The sequence below is a fragment of the Odontesthes bonariensis genome, chromosome 8 (genome assembly GCF_027942865.1).
Source record: "Odontesthes bonariensis isolate fOdoBon6 chromosome 8, fOdoBon6.hap1, whole genome shotgun sequence".
In the NCBI taxonomy this organism is placed as follows: domain Eukaryota; kingdom Metazoa; phylum Chordata; class Actinopteri; order Atheriniformes; family Atherinopsidae; genus Odontesthes; species Odontesthes bonariensis.
The window spans coordinates 25661803-25675860 of record NC_134513.1 but is presented as its reverse complement, the minus strand read 5'-3'; the positions used below and the strand labels follow the sequence as shown (position 1 = coordinate 25675860).

The window sequence follows — 14058 nt, the reverse complement described above, 5'->3', positions numbered from 1 at the left end:
TGCAGGTAAGAATTAAAAAAAAAAATAAATTACCTTTACAATTACAATGATAACATTCAGAGTAAGATACTCATTGCATCGTATTACAGGTTTCCCCAATGTCATTGGTGTAGTGGACTGCACACACATCAAAATAAAATCTCCCTCAGGTGGCCATGAGGGGGATTTTGTGAACAGGAAAAACTTCCACAGCATCAATGTACATTTGAACATGACTTTTGATAAAGTAAATTAATGAACACTGTACATTGCCTGTACTGTGCATTAATTGGTTTAACATCTTATCATTTCAGATGGTCTGCAATGCTGACTATTTGATCAGTAATGTTGTGGCAAAGTGGCCCGGCTCGGTCCACGACTCCCGAGTGTTTCGGAACTCTATTGGCGCCTATCACAAGGTGAGCCACAGAACCTCTATTGATAACCACTTTTAACATCATGGCTGTGTTAAGAATGTCACTACTTATGAGGTTGTGATGGTAACATTTTGTATTCACAGGTGAATTCCTGGGTGTATTGCTGGGTGACAGAGGGTATGCCTGCCAGCCTTTTCTGCTCACTCCATTTGCAGACCCTCTGGAGGCACAACTGGCATACAACCATGCCCATGCCAGAACAAGGGCCCGGATAGAAATGACATTTGGCCTACTGAAGGCACGTTTTCAGTGTCTGAACCACCTGAGAGTCAGCCCAGACAGGGCAGGTGATATCATTGTGGCCTGTGCTGTCCTCCACAATGTGGCCTGCCTGAGAAAGGAGAGGGCCCCCAGAGTGCCAGCTCTCATAGACTGGGACAATCCTACCATCTTCCCGGATGACGACTGTGGTCGGCTGGTCAGAGACCAATATGTGTACAATTATTTTAATTAATATGCATGTTGATTTAAGTTGGGCCTGCAATGGCAGAAGAATATTTGTTAGGTTTTTGTGCTGTATAGGCAAGTCAATTTTATTTGTATAGGCCATTTTTACAAACCGTTTGTCTCAAACTCCATGCTTTGATTCTGTGCTTTTTGTCTTGTACAGCACTGTGTGACTTCAGTTTTGAAAGAAGCTGATGGTTTAGTTGCTTTGATTCATCCTTGTTCAATAAAGGAACATCATGGTACTCTCTAATGTGTATTTATATTTATATGGCGACGTACTTTATGTGTAGTCTGTGGGAAACTAAATTATCTAGTAATTTAATCTAAAATCATCAATTATCTAAAAAGATTGCAATTAATGATCACAAATGTTTCAATAATGATAGTGGGTATAGTTAAATGTTTTAACAATATGTTCTAGGCAGTGGAATAAATATTGGTTTCCATTTGTGGCGACCGCTGACTGAGATAAGGAATGAGATTAAATAGATCCTGGAACTTAGCCTGGTCTGGAGCAGGCTAGCTTCACAGAATAAATCTCCATGGTAACTTACGTCTGAACATATCCCACTTCCCTTATCCTACTTTTGTGCAACCGGATCACGGATAAGTATATCCAGGATAGGCAACATATCCCCGCTTAATCCCTTATCCTACTTTTGTGCAACGGGCCCCTGGTAAGTACTTTGCTAGTTTCTTCATGTCAGAAATCCTCTGAATGGCATGCCATTAAAGTCGGAGGATTTTACCAGTCTGTTACTGGTAAAAAAATCCAAAGTTAAGCTGATGTTGCGCAATGATCTTGGCTTCCCCATACTACCTACACTAAAGAAAAACAAAAAGATGAGAGACTTGAATGAGTAAGTTCTATCACGTCGAGTCATTGTAGCATATAACAAATGATAAAATAATTTCATTGAAAGCATTTTTTGAAGAACTAAAAGTCTTTCAACTCACCTGCTGATAACATCCAAATCCGCAATACCAAAGACAAGCTGTATAGAATGTTTGTGTGACTTAAATAGGTAACAGAGAAAACACTGAGAGCACTTATTCTCGCACAAATTTGCTCATAGGGCAACTCAAAACCAGGCCGGTTAGCTCAGCTGGTCAGAGCATGGTGCTAATAACGCCAAGGTCATGGGTTCAATCCCCATACTGGCCACAAACATCAGCAACAACAGCACATGTGTAGGCGCCCTTCCATAACCCATGACTTTTAAAGATATATCAATATATTTGATGCTGCTTGTCCTGGAACGGATCACAGGGGAAGCAATGTGAGCAGACATCCCTAGCCCCGATTCTCACAGGACATAATCTACACCTCTTCTCGGGTGGACATACAGTAATACCAATGCAAGACCAGCATGGTTTATTTCTTGTGAGTCCTGGACCTTCCCTCAGGCCTCCTCACCGTGCAACTGATCCAAAATATCTCCCCTGGGGGGAATCTACATGATATTCTGACCAGATGCCCATACCGCCTGATCTGGCTTCATTCAAAGAAGAGCGGCAGAGACTGTATTCTCAGCGTATTCCAGATGACTACACTTATCACCCTGATCCAAGAGGGTGAGCCTAATCACCACAGAGTGGAAGATGATTTCAGCCCTTATGCATTCGCAATCTCATTCATTTAGTCACCACTCATAAGGAGTGACCAGAGGTGAGCGTTGGAAGGAAGATCGACTGGTAGAACGAGATCCTCCAGTCGTGGTCAAAATGGTCTGATCCCTAAACTCTTCCACTTGAGGCAGAAACTGTTTCTAAGCAAGAAGAGGGCCCTCGACCCTTTTCCAACTAAGGATCAGAGTCTCAGACTTGGAGGCACAATTTTATTCCTGGCTGTTTCACACTTGGCGGCAGACCCCCCCTGTACCGGCCAAATGACTCAGGTGAGACCATGTGGCCTAACGGACAAGGCGTCTGACTTTGGATCAGAAGATTGAGGGTTCGAGTCCCTTCGTGGTTGTCTTGTTTAGTTGTATGCTGTCATATATGTACAGAAATCAAGAGCACTGTACTGAGTACTAACCAAATAAACACATGGTGAAAGCTGGTAAGTACTTTGCTAGTTGTACTCCGTGTCAGAAATCCTCTGAATGGCATGCCATTAAAGTCGGAGGATTTTACCAGTCTGTTACTGGTAAAAAAATCCAAAGTTAAGCTGATGTTGCGCAATGATCTTGGCTTTCCCATACTGCCTACACTCAAGCTATAAAAAAAAGATGAGAGACTTGAATGAGTAAGTACTGTCACGTCGAGTCATTGTAGCATATAACAAATGAAAAAATAATTGCTTTGAAAGCAATTTTTTGAAGAACTAAAAGTCTTTCATCTCACCTGCTGATAACATCCAAATCCGCAATACCAAAGGCAAGCTGTATAGAATGTTTGTGTGACTTAAATAGGTAACAGAGAAAACACTGAGAGCACTTATTCTCGCACAAATTTGCTCATAGGGCACCTCAAAATCAGGCCGGTTAGCTCAGCTGGTCAGAGCGTGGTGCTAATAACGCCAAGGTCATGGGTTCAATCCCCATACTGGCCACAAATATCAGCAACAACAGCACATGTGTAGGCGCCCTTCCATAACACATGACTTTTAAAGATATATCAATATATTTGATGCTGCTTGTCCTGGAACGGATCACAGGGGAAGCAATGTGAGCAGACATCCCTTGCCCCGCTTCTCACAGGACAGAATCTACACCTCTTCTCGGGTGGACACACAGAAATACCAATGCAAGACCAGCATGGTTTATTTCTTGTGAGTCCTGGACCTTCCCTCAGGCCTCCTCACTATGCAACTGATCCAAAATATCTCCCCTGGGGGGAATCTACATGATATTCTGACCAGATGTCCATACCGCCTGATCTGGCTTCATTCAAAGAAGAGCGGCAGAGACTGTATTCTCAGCGTATTCCAGATGACTACGCCTATCACCCTGATCCAAGAGGGTGAGCCTAATCACCACAGAGTGGAAGATGATTTCAGCCCTTATGCATTCGCAATCTCATTCATTTAGTCACCACTCATAAGGAGTGACCAGAGGTGAGCGTTGGAAGGAAGATCGACTGGTAGAACGAGATCCTCCAGTCGTGGTCAAAATGGTCTGATCCCTAAACTCTTCCACTTGAGGCAGCAACTGGTTCTAAGCAAGAAGAGGGCCCTCAACCCTTTTCCAACTGAGGATCAGAGCCTCAGACTTGGAGGCACAATTTTATTCCTGGCTGTTTCACACTTGGCAGCACACCACCCCTGTACCGGCCGGATGACTCAGGTGAGACCATGTGGCCTAACGGACAAGGCGTCTGACTTCGGATCAGAAGATTGAGGGTTCGAGTCCCTTCGTGGTTGTCTTGTTTAGTTGTATGCTGTCATATATGTACAGAAATCAAGAGCACTGTACTGAGTACTAACCAAATAAACACATGGTGAAAGCTGGTAAGTACTTTGCTAGTTGTACTCCGCGTCAGAAATCCTCTGAATGGCATGCCATTAAAGTCGGAGGATTTTACCAGTCTGTTACTGGTAAAAAAATCCAAAGTTAAGCTGATGTTGCGCAATGATCTTAGCTTCCCCAAACTGCCTACACTCAAGCTATAAAAAAAGATGAGAGACTTGAATGAGTAAGTTCTATCACGTCGAGGTATTGTAGCATATAACAAATGATAAAATAATTGCTTTGAAAGCAATTTTTTGAAGAACTAAAAGTCTTTCATCTCACCTGCTGATAACATCCAAATCCGCAATACCAAAGGCAAGCTGTATAGAATGTTTTTGTGACTTAAATAGGTAACAGAGAAAACACTGAGGGCACTTATTCTCGCAAAAATTTGCTCATAGGGCAACTCAAAATCAGGCCGGTTAGCTCAGCTGGTCAGAGCGTGGTGCTAATAACGCCAAGGTCATGGGTTCAATCCCCATACTGGCCACGAATATCAGCAACAACAGCACATGTGTAGGCGCCCTTCCATAACACATGACTTTTAAAGATATATCAATATATTTGATGCTGCTTGTCCTGGAACGGATCACAGGGGAAGCAATGTGAGCAGACATCCCTTGCCCCGCTTCTCACAGGACATAATCTACACCTCTTCCCGGGTGGACACACAGAAATACCAATGCAAGACCAGCATGGTTTATTTCTTGTGAGTCCTGGACCTTCCCTCATGCCTCCTCACCGTGCAACTGATCCAAAATATCTCCCCTGGGGGGAATCTACATGATATTCTGACCAGATGCCAATACCGCCTGATCTGGCTTCATTCAAAGAAGAGCGGCAGAGACTGTATTCTCAGCGTATTCCAGATGACTACGCCTATCACCCTGATCCAAGAGGGTGAGCCTAATCACCACAGAGTGGAAGATGATTTCAGCCCTTATGCATTTGCAATCTCATTCATTTAGTCACCACTCATAAGGAGTGACCAGAGGTGAGCGTTGGAAGGAAGATCGACTGGTAGAACGAGATCCTCCAGTCGTGGTCAAAATGGTCTGATCCCTAAACTCTTCCACTTGAGGCAGCAACTGGTTCTAAGCAAGAAGAGGGCCCTCAACCCTTTTCCAACTATGGATCAGAGCCTCAGACTTGGAGGTACAATTTTATTCCTGGCTGTTTCAGACTTGGCAGCAGACCACCCCTGTACCGGCCGGATGACTCAGGTGAGACCATGTGGCCTAACGGACAAGGCCATCCTGACACCATTACTTCCCTGACTGTGTAAAATATGACAAACGTGAACCAAAATGCAAAACGCTACTCCACTTTACTATATTCGACTCAGGTTTTAGGGTTTTTCATTAGGTAGTAACAGCTGATAGCAGCTACATTTTTAGCACCTACACGGCAGGGATTCGAGTTGAGTCCAGCCGAAAATGTGACGTCTACAGACTGCAGGCCACTGATTGGCCAGGGAGTGATGTCACTGGATGAGTAATGAAAGCAAGAGAGGGCCAGAGGCCATGGATTGTTATTCAGATTTTCCTTATTTTGTTTTAAAGTGAATGATCATACTTGAGCAAACGGGGAATACAGAAATGACATGAGCCCAAAGAAAAGTAAACGTAATGCTCTTACTAAAGTTTGAATGTTTTTGATTCATATTGTGCATTTCAGGACGTTTGTAATCATTTAAAGAGGCACCACTGAGGACGCTGTGATGGTGGTAACAGAGCTGAACTTTGACTTTAAGTGCCGGATCAAACATCTGTTGATTATTAAAACTGCTACTCCCAACGTGGGGCTCGAACCCACGACCCTGAGATTAAGAGTCTCATGCTCTACCGACTGAGCTAGCCGGGCTATCCACATTTTATAAAACATGCCTTTCGAAAAAAAAAGAAGAGATAAAAAAAAGCCAAAGTCAACTTTCAGAGATTTCGAATGACATCGGAACACATTCCTCCCTTTTCAACCTCTACCTACTCCACTCGACTGGATCCCACTCAGCTGTTAGGGTTTTCCAAGAGGTAATACCACCTGGCACAAGGTGGAACATTTTTAGCACCTACTCGGTCGGGGTCGAGTTGAGTCCAGCTGAAAATGTGACATTTACAGACTGCAGGCAACTGATTGGCCAGGGAGTGATGTCACTGGATGAGTCATGAAAGCCACTCCTTAACAAGAACCCGGCAACAGCAACAGTTGGATTTGATGTATTCTGTGATCATCAACGAGGTGGATTACTAGACGCAAAGACACAGACCAAGTAACAGGTATACCTTCGCCTTGATGTCCTAAATTGTTGTGTCATGTTTTGTCACATAAAACTCACATCACAGGACTTTTGGACCTCCTTGCTATAACGACCCCACCCACATTGAGGTGGTTGTGAGTAAGTACGAGTGGAAAAGAGCTTAATGTAGCAGGAGAACTGCCTCATCGCACATCAGAATTGTGTATGTTAATGGAAGGAACTGAAGGCCCGTCTTCAGAGATAAATGCCCTTTTTCACCATGGCCTGACATGGCTTTCTTCACGGTCTTCTAATAAGCAAGTAAGATTTAAGCAAGAAATTAGTGTCAGGAGTGGGATTTGAACCCACGCCTCCTTTTGGACACCAGAAGTCCCTGTGCTAAGGAAGGAATGAAGCCTTGAGTCTGGCGCCTTAGACCGCTCGGCCATCCTGACACCATTACCTTCCTGACTGTGTAAACTCTCCTTTTATTCAGGAGATGCGCATTGCAGCGACGAGGGGCAGGGCAACCTACTTAAATAATAATTGGATTACATGTTAGATTTTCAACATTCTGGGTTTAGAAAAGGTAGGGTAATTAATAACACATATTGTTTTCATTCCACTTGTTTGCATTGAAATCAATGTAACGCGAGCTGTAGGCTTAGATATTTATGCTCCAATCCACTCAAAGTAGGGGGCGGGGCTCCATCACGCTGTGTTTAAAATCATATTAACTAAAAATATATACTTTTACTTCCAAGAATGGAAATGTGAGGAGTGGCATATAACATATGTACAATGTATTATTCTTAATATTCACGGTAGATTTTGGTAGGTAGGCTTATTGCTGTAAAGCCTCAGCTGCTTGTGCCATCTAATGCGCTCCTGCACTATGTGCCCCACGTGAAGGATCGGACAGTGGTGTGCGCAGATATAAGATCATGTTTCTTTCCTCAAGCCAATGACAAGAACTTCCGTGAGAAGTAACGCAAATGTCTGAATCATGCGGGAATTGTGGGCGGGAGCGGGACAAAATATGACAGGTGCGGGCGGGAGCGGGACTAAAAATTCTATCTTTTTGCGGGAGCGGGAGTGCACAATGCGGGAGCGGGCGGGCGTGGGACTTTTACAGAATTTACAGTCCCGCGCAGGCCTCTACTCGGAAGCTCAGTCACTCCAAAGGGTGGAAGGTGTCAAACGCAACTTATGGGACTTCGAACCATCTCTCTTTTAGAAAAGCAAGTTGCACCCTGGCCAAGACCCATGACAAAGGATAGGACGTTCATCATGCTGACATAATAGAATACGCTGTGGGACAAAAGCACCTTTGCAGACTCTCCATGACATAGACTGACATGGGACAATTCAGTCAAGTTTATCCCACGTGAAACTACCTCTTCTGCAACTTTCCATAAACTTTCAAAATGAGGATGAAAGCCAGATGAAGAAACTTGTGAGTTGATTGTTTTACCTCTAGTCCAGACAACAGGGCCCTCATTCATCATTAGTGCGTAGAATCCCTTCTAAATCCTGTCGTATGAGTGAAATTTAGAATGTGCCCATGTACAAAAAAATCGGCATTCATCAAACGTTCTTAGACAGGTCGTACGCAACAAGAGTGGCATCAAGCTCACCAGCTGCCGCTGTGCCAGAGGATCAACATCTCTGGAGTCATTTCACTGCCATTTGAACAGCTTTATTCCTGGTAAGTCCCTCTCTACATGATTACGCCTCTTAGCTGGATTTGATATCAAAACTGGATCAACAAGCAATTTTTCTAAGGCATAAATATGTTGTTTTGTTTTTTTGCTTGTTTTTTTTCAGGAACCAGTGCAAATCTGCTGAATTTCCAGCTCTATCTCCTGGAAGGCCTTAACAGGTGGAATCAGGATCGGGGCGCTGCAGCAGTGAGCGGCAAGCCGTCGTGTCTTCTCACATATGCTGGAGACACGACACGATGCATCAACAACAACAGCCTGAAGGTGCTCGGCCGAGAATACGTCCCGAACTTCACACCTCCAGCAAAATACACAGGTACTTCAAAATGATATCTGTGAAGGTAAAAAAAACTGTTTAGTTAAACTATTGTATGACTGAGTCACTAATATGTATGAAGAGTAAAGAAGTGTTTTCCTATCTGTGTGTGTGTTTGTTATGTTTCCGTAGGTGAGCTGCTGGCTGTTGGCTACCTGTTAAGTCAAACGGGCGATCCTCTGAAAGCACAGCCTGACTCGGAAGAGACTGACGGGCTTCTGGAAGATGTGGCCGCGAGTGAAGGAGAGGAAGATGAAGGCTTCATGATGAAGATGCTCTGGACTTACTGGTGTCAGGACTTCAAGGTGAGACGCTTTCCTCTGCAACCTCACAGCTCCAAGCCTCCACCCAGCCTGCTGCCTCCACCCAACCTGCTGCCTCCACCCAGCCTGCTCCCTCCACCCAACCTGCTCCCTCCATCCAGCCTGCTCCCTCCACCCAGCCTGCTCCCTCCACCCAACCTGCTCCCTCCATCCAGCCTGCTGCCTCCACCCAACCTACTCTCTCCACCCAGCCTGCTCCCTCCACCCAACCTGCTCCCTACACCCAGCCTGCTCCCTCAACCCAACCTGCTCCCTCCATCCAGCCTGCTGCCTCCACCCAACCTACTGCCTCCACCCAGCCTGCTGCCTCCACCCAACCTGCTCTCTCCACCCAACCTGCTCCCTCCACCCAACCTGCTCCCTCCACCCAGCCTGCTGCCTCCACCCAACCTACTGCCTCCACCCAGCCTGCTGCCTCCACCCAGCCTGCTCCCTCCACCCAGCCTGCTTTCTCCACCCAGCATTTTCCCTCCACCCAGCCTGTTTTCTCCACCCAGCCTGCTCCCTCCACCCAGCCTGCCCCATCCACCCAGCCTGCTTTCTCCACCCAGCCTGCTCCCTCCACCCAAACTGCTCCCTCCACTCAGCCTGCTTTCTCCACCCAGCCTGCTCCCTCCACCCATCCTGCTTTCTCCACCCAGCCTGCTCCCTCCACCCAGCCTGTTTTCTCCACCCAGCCTGCTCCCTCCACCCAACCTGCCCCATCCACCAAGCCTGTTTTCTCCACCCAGCCTGCTCCCTCCACCCAAACTGCTCCCTCCACTCAGCCTGCTCCCTCCACCCAGCCTGCTCCCTCCACCCATCCTGCTTTCTCCACCCAGCCTGCTCCCTCCATCCAACCTGTTTTCTCCACCCATCCTGCTTTCTCCACCCAACCTGCCCCATCCACCCAACCTGCTCCCTCCATCCAACCTGCCCCATCCACCCAACCTGCTCCCTCCACCCAGCCTGCTCCCTCCAACCAGCCTGCTCCCTCCACCCAGCCTGCTCCGTCCACCCAGCCTGCTCCCTCCACCCAGCCTGCTTTCTCCACCCAGCCTGCTTCCTCCACCCAACCTGCTTTCTCCACCCAACCTTCTCCATCCACTGAGCCTGCTCCATCCACCCAACCTGCTTTCTCCACCCAACCTACTCCATCCACTGAGCCTGCTCCATCCACCCAACCTGCTTTCTCCACCCAACCTGCTCCCTCCACCCAGCCTGCTCCCTCCACCCAGCCTGCTTTCTCCACACAGCCTGCTTTCTCCACCCAACCTGCTCCCTCCACCCAGCCTGCTCTCTCCACTCAGCCTGCTTTCTCCACCCAGCCTGCTTTCTCCACCCAGCCTGCTCCCTCCACCCAACCTGCTCCCTCCACCCAGCCTGCTCCCTTCACCCAGCCTGCTTTCTCCACCCAACCTGTTTCACGGTGTTTACTGCTTTCCGAGCAGTAAACACCGTGAAACAGGCGCAGCTGTCGCCAGGCGCAGCTGTCGCCAGGCGCAGCTGTCGCCAGGCGCAGCTGTCGCCAGGCGCAGCTGTCGCCAGGCGGCAGCACACATTGATACTGCAACCTAGGGCCAAGAGATTGTGAGGTGTAACTTTTTCGCAAGATACGATTTTGTGATAGAAATGTATTACTCTTTTGAATGCATATTCTTTTGAGAAGAAAAACGCTTTATATGTGAAGCCCCAGCCAACTAGCCGGACTACTTACTTCACCCCCAAAACGAGGCTGCTTTCTCCACCCAACCTGCTCCTTCCACCCAGCCTGCTTTCTCCACCCAACCTGCTCCCTCCACCCAGTCTGCTTTCTCCACCCAGCCTGCTCCCTCCACCCAACCTGCTCCCTCCACCCAGCCTGCTCCCTCCACCCAGCCTGCTTTCTCCACCCAACCTGCTCCCTCCACCCAGCCTGCTCCCTCCACCCAGCCTGCTTTCTCCACCCAACCTGCTCCCTCCACCCAGCCTGCTTTCTCCACCCAGCCTGCTGCCTCCACCAAGCCTGCTCCCTCCACCCAGCCTGCTTTCTCCACGCAGCCTGCTCCCTCCACCCAGCCTGCTTTCTCCACCCAGCCTGCTCCCTCCACCCAACCTGCTTTCTCCACCCAGCCTGCTCCCTCCACCCAGCCTGCTCCCTCCACCCAACCTGCTCCCTCCACCCAGCCTGCTCCCTCCACCCAGCCTGCTTTCTCCACCCAACCTGCTCCCTCCACCCAGCCTGCTCCCTCCACCCAGCCTGCTTTCTCCACCCAACCTGCTTTCTCCACCCAGCCTGCTCCCTCCACCCAGCCTGCTTTCTCCACCCAACCTGCTCCCTCCACCCAGCCTGCTTTCTCCACCCAGCCTGCTCCATCCACCCAGCCTGCTTTCTCCACCCAGCCTGCTCCCTCCACCCAGCCAGCTCCCTCCACCCAGCCTGCTTTCTCCACCCAACCTGCTCCCTCCATCCAGCCTGCTCCCTCCACCCAGCCTGCTGCCTCCACCCAGCTTGCTTTCTCCACCCAACCTTCTCCATCCGCCCAGCCTGCTCTCTCCACCCAGCCTGCTTTCTCCACCCAACCTGCTCCCTCCACCCAGCCTGCTCCCTCCATCCAACCTGCTCCCTCCACCCATCCTGCTTTCTCCACCCAACCTGCTCCCTCCACCCAGCCTGCTTTCTCCACCCAGCCTGCTCCCTCCACCCAGCCTGCTCCCTCCACCCAGCCTGCCATAGCTGGCCGTATGTCTGAGGTGTGAAATATATAGTAAACTGTAGAATAGTAGATAGATAAAAGAAAACTTGAACAAAATGTCCTTTAACTAATATCTGTTCTGTTGGTTGTGTTGTCTTAGGGTTTAGATGAGGCAGGCGTACCAGGCCTGGACAAATTGGACAGCTTGGCTGAGCATCTGGTGGAGCTGAGGAACAAAACCTCTCTGACGCTGAGCAACCAGGAGGTCAGTAACGTGTTGTTGCTTGCTGCATACATGCACTATGCACACTCCTCAGCTCACTTGAACATTGCTGTGTCCTCATGTACAGTTGTGTTATTTCCCTGTGTAGGTGAGCAGCATTGTTGCTCTGTGGCAGAGCCTGCTGGACTTTGACAAGCAGAGGGTGGTATTTGCTGCAAGGCACCAAGACAAACTGAACACTGGGAGGTTTAGGTCCCCCAAAAAGAGGCAGGAATTTACCCCTGGGGTGGAAAGTGTGAAGCGTCATGCCTTAACAACCACAGCCCCATCTGCCCAATGGCCAGACTGCTGCCGCCTAGTGGAGCCCATCTTTGTTCGCCTCTGCAGGATCCATCGTAGTCCAAAAAAAAAAGGGACAGGCACATTCTCAAGATGGGATCTGATCCTTCAGGACTACAGAACGATCAGGAAGCTCATTTTAGCAAACGGAGCTATCATGCAGCAGACTACCTTGCAGCTGGTGGATGTGAGCTACACCACCCTGGTTCAGTGGCATAATCAAAGGGTGAAAAGGCAGGAAATGGCTGTGGTGCAACAAGGGCTAAACCTTCCTAGCCGGTTATCTGTAGCTGCTGACCCACTTCTCCCCGCCAATATACGTCCCCATTATGCCATACCACATTCAGAACCAATACATATTTACAGTTTACCACCTAACACTGTGGGACAGGCCAAATTAAAAAAAAAGCTAAAATTTACAGATGATACAAATCCACCAGGACAGCGGCAGCTTCTCCCTGCTCCACCCAAAAGGCCTAATGACAATTGCTCCAGTGGCCTCACAGGTTCGTGTTGTCCCCACTACTCTACAGACACAGAGTTTTTGGACGTTCTCTGCCACTCCTCCACATGCTCCTGCTCTGGCTCCTGTTTTGGTCCCTCCTCTGGCCCCTGCTCCGGCTCCCATAGCAGGCTCCACTCACCCTAATAGAGCACCCCGAAAACTGACCCGCAAAGTTTTGCACAACACGTGCAAAAAATCCGGACAGTTCAGAATTGATGAAACAGGACACAGCCAATATAGAGGGCAAATTGGCAAAAGTCCCTCTGGTGAAACTCTAACTAAAGAGCAGTGGCTGGAAGAAATTAAAAAGAAGACACAAGTGTACTCATTTATACATTTTGAGTATTTACAAACTTTTTTTGTTGTATATACTTTTTATTGTGGTACAGTCTTTCCACCTCCGTTGGCATTACTAAGCGCTTCGAACAAGTGCACCACCATTTGTCGGCGGTCACCCTGTGTCTCACAGCTGTTGCTGTGGGTCCAACTTCAGCTGGGACCACTTCTCTGTCCCTCCTCTCTCTCTCTGCCCGTTCTAACTCCATCTGGGGAAGTTCGGCATCTGTATATTCTGGTTCATAAAGATATCTCTTTAGCTCTGTGGTAAAAGGGATGTCTTCATCATCAGTGTCGTAGTCAGACATGATTACGTTAACTTTCCGAGCAGTAAACACCGTGAAACAGGCGCAGCTGTTGGCAGCGCGCATTGATACTGCAACCTAGTGCCAAACAATTGTGAGGTGTAACTTTTTCGCAAGATACGATTTTGTGATTGAAATGTTTTACTCTTTTGAATGCATATTCTTTTGAGAAGAAAAACGCTTTATATGTGAAGCCCCAGCCAACTAGCCGGACTACTTACTTCACCCCCAAAACGAGGCTGTAACTCAGCTCACAGGACGCAGCGGGGGGTAAGAAAATATTCATAAATAATATTTCTAGTATGGGATGTTGTACAGCTTCATGTCAAAAGAGGCGAACTATCCCTTTAAGCCTGGTTACATGCATTCATACAGAATTCATGAAAAGGATGTGGGCTTTGCTCCCTTCGATAGCTCAGTTGGTAGAGCGGAGGACTGTAGGTGCCCAACAACAGTTATCCTTAGGTCGCTGGTTCAATTCCGGCTCGAAGGATGTGCCAAGCTTTTGTGCACAGAGGCTCTTTTGGCCAACTCCGTCAATCCTTTCAAAGCTTTTGGAATATGCTGTTTTACAAAAGACTGTTCCACTCTCTATCAGATTTGCTAAGGGCTAGTGGCGCAATGGATAACGCGTCTGACTACAGATCAGAAGATTCTAGGTTTAGCTCCTGGCTAGCTCGGCACGCTGGTTTTAGTCTCTCACTTCTCCCACTGCTTTAGAACAGGATCCCTTTAAACCTTCTACTCCCTGGGTATCCCAGCTCACTTACGCCCCAAAGATA

General features: G+C 48.1%; 8 non-coding genes across 8 annotated transcripts; 6 read left to right on the top strand and 2 right to left on the bottom strand.

Moving 5' to 3' along the window:
* The first annotated feature begins 1957 nt into the window (after window positions 1-1957).
* trnai-aau (transfer RNA isoleucine (anticodon AAU)) lies at window positions 1958-2031 on the top strand. Its single transcript has one exon. It is a non-coding gene; the product is annotated as a tRNA-Ile (tRNA).
* A 737-nt stretch (window positions 2032-2768) lies between these two features.
* Window positions 2769-2841, top strand: trnaq-uug (transfer RNA glutamine (anticodon UUG)). Its single transcript has one exon. It is a non-coding gene; the product is annotated as a tRNA-Gln (tRNA).
* A 505-nt stretch (window positions 2842-3346) lies between these two features.
* On the top strand, window positions 3347-3420 carry trnai-aau (transfer RNA isoleucine (anticodon AAU)). The gene has a single exon. It is a non-coding gene; the product is annotated as a tRNA-Ile (tRNA).
* Window positions 3421-4157: 737 nt separating this feature from the next.
* trnar-ucg (transfer RNA arginine (anticodon UCG)) lies at window positions 4158-4230 on the top strand. The gene has a single exon. It is a non-coding gene; the product is annotated as a tRNA-Arg (tRNA).
* Window positions 4231-4734: 504 nt separating this feature from the next.
* On the top strand, window positions 4735-4808 carry trnai-aau (transfer RNA isoleucine (anticodon AAU)). Its single transcript has one exon. It is a non-coding gene; the product is annotated as a tRNA-Ile (tRNA).
* A 1295-nt stretch (window positions 4809-6103) lies between these two features.
* On the bottom strand, window positions 6104-6181 carry trnak-cuu (transfer RNA lysine (anticodon CUU)). The gene has a single exon. It is a non-coding gene; the product is annotated as a tRNA-Lys (tRNA).
* A 717-nt stretch (window positions 6182-6898) lies between these two features.
* trnal-caa (transfer RNA leucine (anticodon CAA)) lies at window positions 6899-7009 on the bottom strand. The gene is made up of 2 exons: window positions 6972-7009; window positions 6899-6944 (listed from the first exon to the last, which is right to left on the bottom strand). It is a non-coding gene; the product is annotated as a tRNA-Leu (tRNA).
* Window positions 7010-13680: 6671 nt separating this feature from the next.
* Window positions 13681-13769, top strand: trnay-gua (transfer RNA tyrosine (anticodon GUA)). The gene is given in 2 exon segments: window positions 13681-13717; window positions 13734-13769. It is a non-coding gene; the product is annotated as a tRNA-Tyr (tRNA).
* The last annotated feature ends 289 nt before the right edge of the window (window positions 13770-14058 follow it).